This window comes from Rhinoderma darwinii, chromosome 8 (assembly GCF_050947455.1).
Source record: "Rhinoderma darwinii isolate aRhiDar2 chromosome 8, aRhiDar2.hap1, whole genome shotgun sequence".
Taxonomy (NCBI): Eukaryota; Metazoa; Chordata; class Amphibia; order Anura; family Rhinodermatidae; genus Rhinoderma; species Rhinoderma darwinii.
In genome coordinates this window covers 14266161-14275776 of record NC_134694.1, presented here as the reverse complement: position 1 = coordinate 14275776, position 9616 = coordinate 14266161, and the positions used below count along the sequence as shown (strand labels likewise).

The following is a 9616-nucleotide window of genomic DNA, read 5'->3' as shown; positions in this document are numbered from 1 at the left end:
GCAGGTTTTTCCATTGAATTCAATGTTGTGCTTAAACCCACAACAAAATGGTGTGTGTTGTGATATTTGCGGCAGAATCACAGCAATTCCACCGCAATAAAAATAAAAAATTGCAAGAAAAAAAATAAGTTATACTTACCCAAAGTTCCCTGCTTCTTCTCCAGTCCGGCCTCCCTGGATGACGTTGCAGGCCATGTGACCGCTGCAGCCAATAACAGGCTGCAGCGATCACATGGCCTGCAACGTCATCCAGGGAGGCCAGATTGGACATCAGAGGAGGGAGGGGGCAAGTTTGTGCGATAATTTACGCCCGAAAAAACGTACCAGTGTGGTACGGGATTTCCGACGGCATTCAGTGCGTTGTTCAGGGCGGATATGCTACGCAGCTTGATGGTGTTTCCGCCCTGAATACGCCGCATGTGTTCCTAGCCTTAAGGGAAAGACTATTAGTTTGGTATAAAAAATAAATAAATAATTATATAGCAATGCACTGACGCTTCTATAGAACATGGGTAATACTATGGTCACCCTCCATAAGGGGTTTCCAGTTTCAGAAAATGTATGTTATTTTTTTGTATAATTAAGTTTTACAATATACTTTCTGTATTAATTTCTAACATTTTCAAGATCTCTGCTTGCTGTTATTCAGTAGGAACATTCATGTTTACTTCCAGTGGATACAATTCTGTCCATGGTCATGTGATGGACACACAGCTGCTGGGGTCGTTACAGATACAGTGTGTGTATGAGAGCTGTGTCTTCTAACGACCCCAGACCATGTAACGAGCCGTGCACCTGTGTGTCCATCACATGACCATGGGCAGAATTGTATCCACTGGAAGTAAACAATCAATGATCCTCCTGAATAACAGCAAGCAGAGATCTTTAAAACCGTTAGGCATTAATACAGAAAGTATATTGGAAAACTGTGGAAATTAATTATACAAAAAATTTCTGAAACTGGACGACCCCTTTAACCCATGGATTACCAGATTTTATCCTCTTCAGTCAGTCTTAGCGCAGCATATTCTTTACTGTACAACTAATGGGAAAACATGGTCTGTGTTCGTTTCAAAGTGATAAATGAGATTCTTTTGTAAATCAAATGATTGGCTACACTGAATAGTCATGGGATAGAGTCGGAGCTTCATGCTGTTCCTCTGGGCTTGCTATTAAAATCTAAAGATAGAACGAGTCATATACATAAGGGCAGGTCTTACATTGTAAGGAGCTCTTCCTGTGGAGTGATGCACCCTTTAAATGTGTTCCCCAGTGTGCAGAGAGACGCTTTCCTTTTTGTGCACGGCTTTTCGTGCACATTTTCGTGCCTATTTGATGCCACCCTTCGTTTTGTGCAAAGATTATGTTCTTTGTGGTTAAACAGATTTAAAAGGGACAGGAAGCCTAAAGTCTAAGGCAGCATCGCTGTAAGAGGAGGAAACGAGGAGGGCTTACAATCTAATTTCAAGAAACACCAGCATTAAAGTGGCATTTAAAGGGACACTAAACTTATAACCGCTCCTCGCTGTATTTGCTGTGCTGTTGAATACAATCTATGGTTCGCTGTGTTATGGGGGCACTGTAGTGCTGGCCCTGTGGATATCTTTGTGGAGGCACTGCAACTGTCTTTTGGGGGTACTGTGCCTGTCATAAGAGACCTGCACAGAAATCATGACAGTGACACCAGAATATCTCAGTATGGGAAATTTGTCACTACATACTATATGTTTCTCCCGGACGTTATTTCTTAGAGGGGTTACATGGCCACATTAGTCATCCGCACCCTCAATGGCAGCACCTTTCCGTTATTTAAGTTCTACTCAGCTCATGCCCAGTTCACCCTGCACCCACTCACTTAAGATGGCCATAAACAAAAAAGACGGTTGGCGCCTATTCGGAATACAAACGAGTGTAATGGACGCCGACCAAAATCTATGGAGAAGTTGATTTTTAGGGTTCGATTTTTTCTGTCGTCATGGGCAGTCCATGGAAAGGACAGATCTGCATCCCACCAATAGTAGCCCAGACCGCAGATCAAGGTAGAGATCAACCAGTGATTTGCTGTTCTAATTTATGGCGCTGCCATCCAAATGGACGACCGTTACAGACCGACCGTGAACAATATTCTCGGCTTTCTCATATCACGAACGTATGGCCAACTTTAGCCAACGGTATGGACCACTCCTGGATGCAACATTGCTATATCCTGACCGGCCGAGCAGTCTTGTGGCCCTCTTCTCCAGCTGCCAATACAAGAGTTGTCTGATCCGGTCATTTTTGTTGGAGTTTTTTTCCTGCCGATTCTCTTTTGTTCCGTTGTTCTTCTTAGTGATAAGTGTCGCCAGTGATTTCTAGCTGCTTATCTCCCCTCCCTCCTTCACAGCCATAACATGAGCATTCACTAGAGCTGAACCTGCTTGTAATTGGGGCTGACAGCGCTACGTATGATCAGCCGTACTAACTTTTTTGTTTTTATTTTACACAATATTAGCTTTTCTTTAGCATGACAATATAAGATCAGGCCACGTATGGAGGAAATGAGAATTGCTTCCAATGATCCCACAGAGGTTTTCTGGCATCTTGGAAACTTTATGAAATCCTCCAGACTTTTCCTTTTCTCATAAGAGATGGCAGAATTGGACCCATGTGTGTTGCTGGTAAAGGATCTGCAGCCCCAAATACAAAAATCCATAAAAAACCAAACCTGAAATATATATATATTACACATTATGGGTATATTCACAGGCAGCGTAAACACGATGGATTTTTCGCAACGGATGTTATTGCGGAAAATCCGCAGCATATTACAGCACCAGCAGAGTGGATGAGATTTCAACAAATCTCATACATACACCGCAGAAAAAAATCTGCAGAGAAACGTGTCGACTGGCGGTGCATTTTTTGTTAATCCGCTGCATGTCAATTTACGCTGCGGAGACATTACTCTTTTGTTGCAGATTTCCCCGATTGAATTCAATGGGAAGGTAAAACCTGCAACGAATAGCAAATGTTGCAATTTTAAGTTGGAGAAGATGCGATTGTGCCGCAAAAACTGTAGATCAGGAAAAAAAAAAATTTGTGTAATATATATATATATATATATATATATATATATATTATTTTTTTTTGGGGGGTTCAAGACGAATGAGGGTATGTTCACATGCTTAGCAAAATAGGTCTGAAAATACTGAGCGGTTTTCAGGCGAAAACAGCTCCTGATTTTCAGACGTTTTTGTAGCACATCGCATTTTACGGATGTTATTGGAGCTGTTTTTCAATGGAGTCAATGAAAAATGGCTCCGAAATCGTCCCAAGAAGTGACAAGCAGTTCTTTTTCGCGGGCGTCTTTTTGACAGACGCGTAAAATAACAGCTCGTGGGAACAGAACATCGTAAAACCCATTGAAAGCAATGGGCAGATGTTTGTAGGCGTAATGGAGCCGTTTTTTCAGGCGTAATTCGAGGTGTAAAATGTAAAAACGTAAAAAGTGCGTGTGAACATACCCTAACAGTTAATAACACCTCCATGCGTGTTGTAATAGCAAATCATTCCTCTGTTCAGCCCGGCCTCCTTGGATAACTTTTCATCCCAAGTGACTGCTGCAGCCAATCACAAGGACTGGAGCATCATTCCAGGGGGCCGGGCTGCACCAAGACCGGAGGGACGCGTTGCTCTGACTTTGCCAGAGTTAAAGTTTTTTCCCCCCTAGCAATGTTCACGCAGCGGAGATTCCGCCTGAACATTTTTCAGGCTTAATTCCCTGCGAGTTCCAGGACGAATGCGCTGTGTACTTTTCCGCAACATATCCTCCTTGTGCGTCCTTAACCGAAGTGCGTATTTTAGAAAAAATGCGGGTATTGAACAACCTAAACCTCCCTAAAATACCAATTAGAGAAGAAAAACTGGAACATCACAGAACCCCATCTCTCCACGACACTGCCGGGAGAAGATTTTCTTTGGTTTTCTTCTCTCAAAAAAAAACAAAAAAAAACGTTGCTTTCATTGACATTAAGCAAAATCGCTTAAATAACAATTCACTAATATAATGTCAGTACCAGAAGTGCTAATGGCAGAGGTGGATACTGAGCCTGAAGAGCAGCACATGGAGTCCCTACCATTCAGCACTATGGAGCAGTAGGCGCCCCATGTGCTGTTCCCCTGTATAGCCTCCTATTACATATATTTATGGAGATAAGCACTGCGTCTAGGATAGAGTACCTCCATATTAATACAGAATCCGACAGAACATGCCATGATTTTATTTATAGCACATCAACTAGTTATGCCACAAATGCAAGTCCCAGAGTAGGGACCCAAACCAACCTAGGAACGGGTGTTTCCTGACCCACCTGGTGAGGCGGACGCAGGCTGCTTTTTTTCTTCCTGTATTACGGACACAACACCCGGACCTCCTGCGGTTCATCAGTACCTGAGTTAGGGGACCATAGGAGCCGATTGGGCTCCAACTTTCATTTTACTCAGCTGCTCAAGGTTTGTTTGTGGCCTCCGTAATACGGGAACAAAGAAAAAATTCCGCTTGTGTGAATGCGACCTTCCCAGTTTGTAATGCTCAGTTTCTTGCTCATAGCTTTAAAAAAAAAAAAAAAAAATCCACATTATATTGCGGTCCTGAAAACAAGAATTAGATTATCAGACTTTCTAGAATATTGAATTTTGGATTTTCGGTACATCCACAAATAGCAGAACAAATCCGCGCCGAATTTCGCTGCATTCCTGCAGCAAAATCCACTTGTATTAATCGGCATGCTGCGGATTTGAAAACGTGAAACATGACCTCAATTCCGCATGGATGTTTTTCCCTTACATGCGGATGGGATTTTGAAGACCCCATACATATGTATTGTACAGTACTTCGCACCGCAAATCCCCTACGTGTAAACTTGACCTAAAACAATACAAATGATATATTTATATGGGTCTGGGGGTTAATCTTTTACTATAAAACATATTAAACAAATGTAAAAGACAACTTACCCCTATGTAGATGCTCCACGTCTGCGTAACTCTGGGATAGCAGGACTCATTGGCTTGATATTTGGAATAGTGTTCAGTATCTGGGCAGGTAGTCAATGAAAACACTGAACAGCCCATGTCCACATTTCCTTTGCCTATTCCAATAATTTAGTATTACCACCATATCCCCAATAAGCCAGTATTAAAGGGGCCGTCTAGTTTGAACCCCTCCATTTCAGCTTGCTGGCCCCCAATACCCTCAACCAGCCGTTGTCAGTGGCAGAAGCTGCTGCCAGGCTTTACAACGACATCTAACATCCATTGTTCTTAATGGAGATTGTAGTCCTCCAGGTCCATGCGCTCAGCTTTATCTAATAGAGGAATCACAATGGGGTTACTCCCATCTATGAGTTTATCAGGTCCAAATAAAGGAGCATGGACTAGGCCCCGGGCAATAAGGCTATGTTCACACGGCTATGTTCAGGCTGAAAAAGCAAGTTTATTTCAGAGTGTAATACGAGCGTCTTACGCTCCAAAATACGCAGTGTGAACATGGCCTAACGGTCACGGGCTCCTTATATAAATCTATGGACGAGGTAAATATATAGTTCTCCATAGACGTATCCCACCACTGGTATAACTATAGGTGGTGTAGTTGCACCCAGTCCTTGGTGCCTGTGGTGACACAAATGCCCTCTGCTACATATGGGAACAGCAGTGTTATGAAGGTGCAGTACAGGCTTGTACAGTACCGAGATAAGAGTCCATTTTACTATATAATATATTTGTGTAGTGATTACATGACTGTTGGGGGGCTGCTATGGATTTTGGGGTGCTTTATTTTGCCCCTTGTATCCCACAGTCGCAAATTGTAACGACATGAGAGATTTTTCTAAATTGGTGCAAGGGAAAAGTGGAGTAGTTTTCCATAGCAACCAATCAGGTCACAGCTTTCATTTTCCAAAGGACCAGAGAAACGAGAGCTGGAATCTGTTTGGTTGCTATGGACAACAGCTTCACTTTCCCCTTGCACCAGTCTTGTTTGTCTGTGTGTAGAGAGACTGTATGAAGGTGCACACTGTACTGCAGAGTCGTTGGCGCTCTGTGTGCCACTGTATGGGGCCGTATTATGGAAATATTCTGTTCGCTCTAGTACAGCACCCCGTGCAGTCTCCAGCTCATTTTTTCTTTGAATATCTCATGCTAACTCACCAGCAATATTCCAGCAGTATCACTTGTTTCTTCCCAGCTCAGTTCCATCTGTGTATTTTGAGCCCTATATTATGGGCAGCTGTGTCATGTGATCTCAGTCTGACCACCAGAATACACCACGTTCTCATGTGTAGACAGGAGGTCCCTCCCCCCTGTGTAGATGACTTGCTGTGAACTACAAGAATATACATCAACACCAATCAAATCCCTCCTGGCAGCTCTGAGACTCCTCCCCTCCCAGCTCCACCCTCTTGTCCCTCCATGCATATAGTGCTGCTGATGAGATTTTTTCTGCCCTATCTAAGGCCTCATGCACACGAACGTATTTTTTTCCTCCCGTAAATACGGGTCCGGTGTCACACGTATTCGACCCGTATTCCACCAGTATTTACGGACCCGTGCTTGTAAATACGGGTCCGGTGTCACCCGTATTCCACCCGTATTTACGGACCCATTTTCTCTGCACTAATCGGCAGCCCCTTCTCTCTATTAGGATAGAGAGAAGGGGCAGCCCTTTCGGGCAGAGTTTCCACAGCGTTTGAAAGTAAAAAGAAGTTCATACGTACCCCGGCCGTTGTCTTGGTGACGCGTCCCTCTTTTGACATCCAGTCCGACCTCCCTGGATGACGCGGTAGTCCATGTGACCGCTGCAGCCTGTGATTGGCTGCAGCGGTCACATGGGATGAAACGTCATCCCGGGAGGCCGGACTGGAGGAAGAAGAAGAAGAGTTCTGGGTAAGTTAACTTTTAATACTATTAACTCCAGCGGTAGTCACTACCCAGGTGCTGAAAGAGTTACTGCCGATCAGTTAACTCTTTCAGCACCCTGGACAGTGACTATCCCCTGACGTCGTCTAGCAACGCTCCCGTAATTACGGGTGCACACACGTAGCCACCCATAATTACGGGAGCCCCATAGACTTCTATGGGCCTGCCCGTGCCGTTATTACAGCCTGAAATAGGACATGTTCTATATTTTTCAACGGCACGGGCACCTTCCCGTAAGCATTACGGGCGTTTTTACGTTCGTGTGCATGAGGCCTTAGGGAGTAGGAGTGCAGTGATATAATAGGGGAGTAAATACAACGATTAGCTGCAGTGTTATAAAACTCTCTATACTATCTGTGACTGCAGTGTGCAGAGTCCAGTGTATTTCTGTGCTCCCCAATGTCTCCTGCTTGTAAGGACTGACATGGAGAAATCTATCACTAGCAGGAGGCAGGGGAGACAGGCTGAAGCTACATCACAAAGTAATACATTGAGACTGCAGTGTGAGGACAGAAGTTCTATGTCACTGATCTTTCACTTGCTGCACTTAGACAGGACTCAGCAGAGCAAGTGCAGTGAGTGGTGATTCCGCCCCAAAGCCAGAAGCATCATGGGAAATGTAGTCTGCATTAGGGGAACCACATCAGAGGGGAAGAAGGATCCAAGATGGCAGGCAACCCATAAATGGAGCACGGCCGTGTGCATGAGGCCTTATACTTACCCAGCAGTCTGAGTTTCTTCTTCCAGGCCGGCCTCCTGGGATGACGTTTCATCCCATGTGACCGTTGCAGCCAATCACAGGCTGCAGCGGTCTCCTGGGATGAAACTTGCTTTTACGCAGGGTATCCGCCCCATGTGAACTCAGCCTTAGACTTGCAATCTTAATCAGTATTAATAAATCCTACAACATATTATCACCTATGAATGCTACTTGTACCATTATTTTAATAGCGCAGAAGTCTGGAAATTTTTTTTATGAAGTCTCTTCAATCTTCTCCTGTGACTCCTACGCCGGATCTGTCCAATGAGCGGATTTACAGCACTTGAAATACAAGGCTGGATTCACACAAGATGTAAACGCTGCGGGTTTTCGGTGCGAAATCATCCACATGCTGCTGAGCATTTTTCCGGATGGAAAATCAGAGAATACTGCAGCTTCTTATGCTCATTCTGTTCTGGATATTCAGTGCCGATTTCAGCCTTTTCAATTTAGAAGAGGTGAAATCCGCAACAAAATACGCACTTGAGTAATTGCAGTGGAAATGCTACCCAAAAAATCTGCAACAATTCTGTCCCGTGTGAATTCAGTCCAATTGTATAAAAAGAGCTAAAAATGTTTTTACATCCATGATGTAAAAGAAAAATAATAAATCAGTCTTGATTTGTGATTTCCTTCCGCAGAGCGTTTTTAGAATTGAATGCCCTGATACGTCCCCTATACCTGATTTGCTATTCCACTGCTCTGTGACCTGGACAGTGCATGCACACAGCACACGGCTGCACATCTCCCTCCAGTGTATGTTAGATGTGTCACAAGCTGTAAGGATGGCCGCCTATGATCACCCAAAACAGCTAATTACAATCAGCACATGGCTCCCTCTCGGATCACATGACCTCCAGGCTGGAGGACCAACCCTCTCTTGACTGGCACAACTTGTCACTGATATTCCCCACTCCCCCATGCGTGTCAAGCCTCACTGTGATCTGTCACACAGGATGCCGAGCTAGGGAACAGAGGACAGATCTTCTCTCTGAATACAGATTGCCTGCATAGATTAACTGCAACCACGACTCGTATAACACCAATCCTACCCCTCACCAATAATGAGTTAATAGGGGGTACCCAATTCAGGACCCTATTAGTCACATCAGAAAGCAGCTACAAAGAGCGTCTTTTGCTCCGGAGCAAGGGACAGCCCACTGATTTCAGTGAGAACTGTGTAATGCTTAATTTCCCCTGTGGTGGCGCTGCAGGGAAATGAACCCTTGCTGACAGATTCCCCCAGATTACAGTTGATCACTGGGAGTTTTAGCACTCCATGATCATCTTATAATCAGGGGACACTTCTAACAAAAAGGTATTGTTCAAAGCAGACAACCCCTTTAAGGAAGACTTACTACTATGCATCCCATAGGTCATGCTGCCTGATATATGCAATAATATGTGACATCCAAGGCAACAATATAACATATAGCAATCCAAGTTCGGTGAAAAAAATCACACGCTAACATGCAGGGATCATGTCTATGGGCAATCGCATAGCTAGGTGGTGGCTGGCAGGTCTTGATCATGAGTGTTTTAAGGCCGGCGGCGCCAACACGCTAGGGCAGTAAACAATCTTTGCTCTAGGAAAGCCTTCATACTCCTTTGCTGTGGAGAAGGGCACCTGCATCTCAGGGTCAGTGCATTACAGTTGATGACTCATGAGTGGCATTGTGTTGCTGTGGAGCCATTGCTCAGAATGGCTTGCCCATTTTCAAATTCCCCTATTAGGGTATTCTTAGTTAATAAAGGGGAGCCCTTCGTTCATAACATCCATTAAAAGGATGGAGATACTACAAAGAGTGTTTCTCTCTGGAGGATCCTCCAAGCCAATGAAAAGTCCATTGGAATTAATGGGCACAATGTAATACTTAATTTCTCCTGTGGGGGCACTGCATG

At 44.3% G+C, this 9616-nt stretch overlaps 1 long non-coding RNA gene across 1 annotated transcript; it reads right to left on the bottom strand.

The window, feature by feature from the left end:
* Positions 1 to 2498: 2498 nt before the first annotated feature.
* Positions 2499 to 6362, bottom strand: LOC142659259 (uncharacterized). The gene is made up of 3 exons (XR_012850295.1): positions 6187 to 6362; positions 4996 to 5075; positions 2499 to 2666 (listed from the first exon to the last, which is right to left on the bottom strand). It is a non-coding gene; the product is annotated as an uncharacterized LOC142659259 (long non-coding RNA).
* Between the last annotated feature and the right edge of the window lie 3254 nt (positions 6363 to 9616).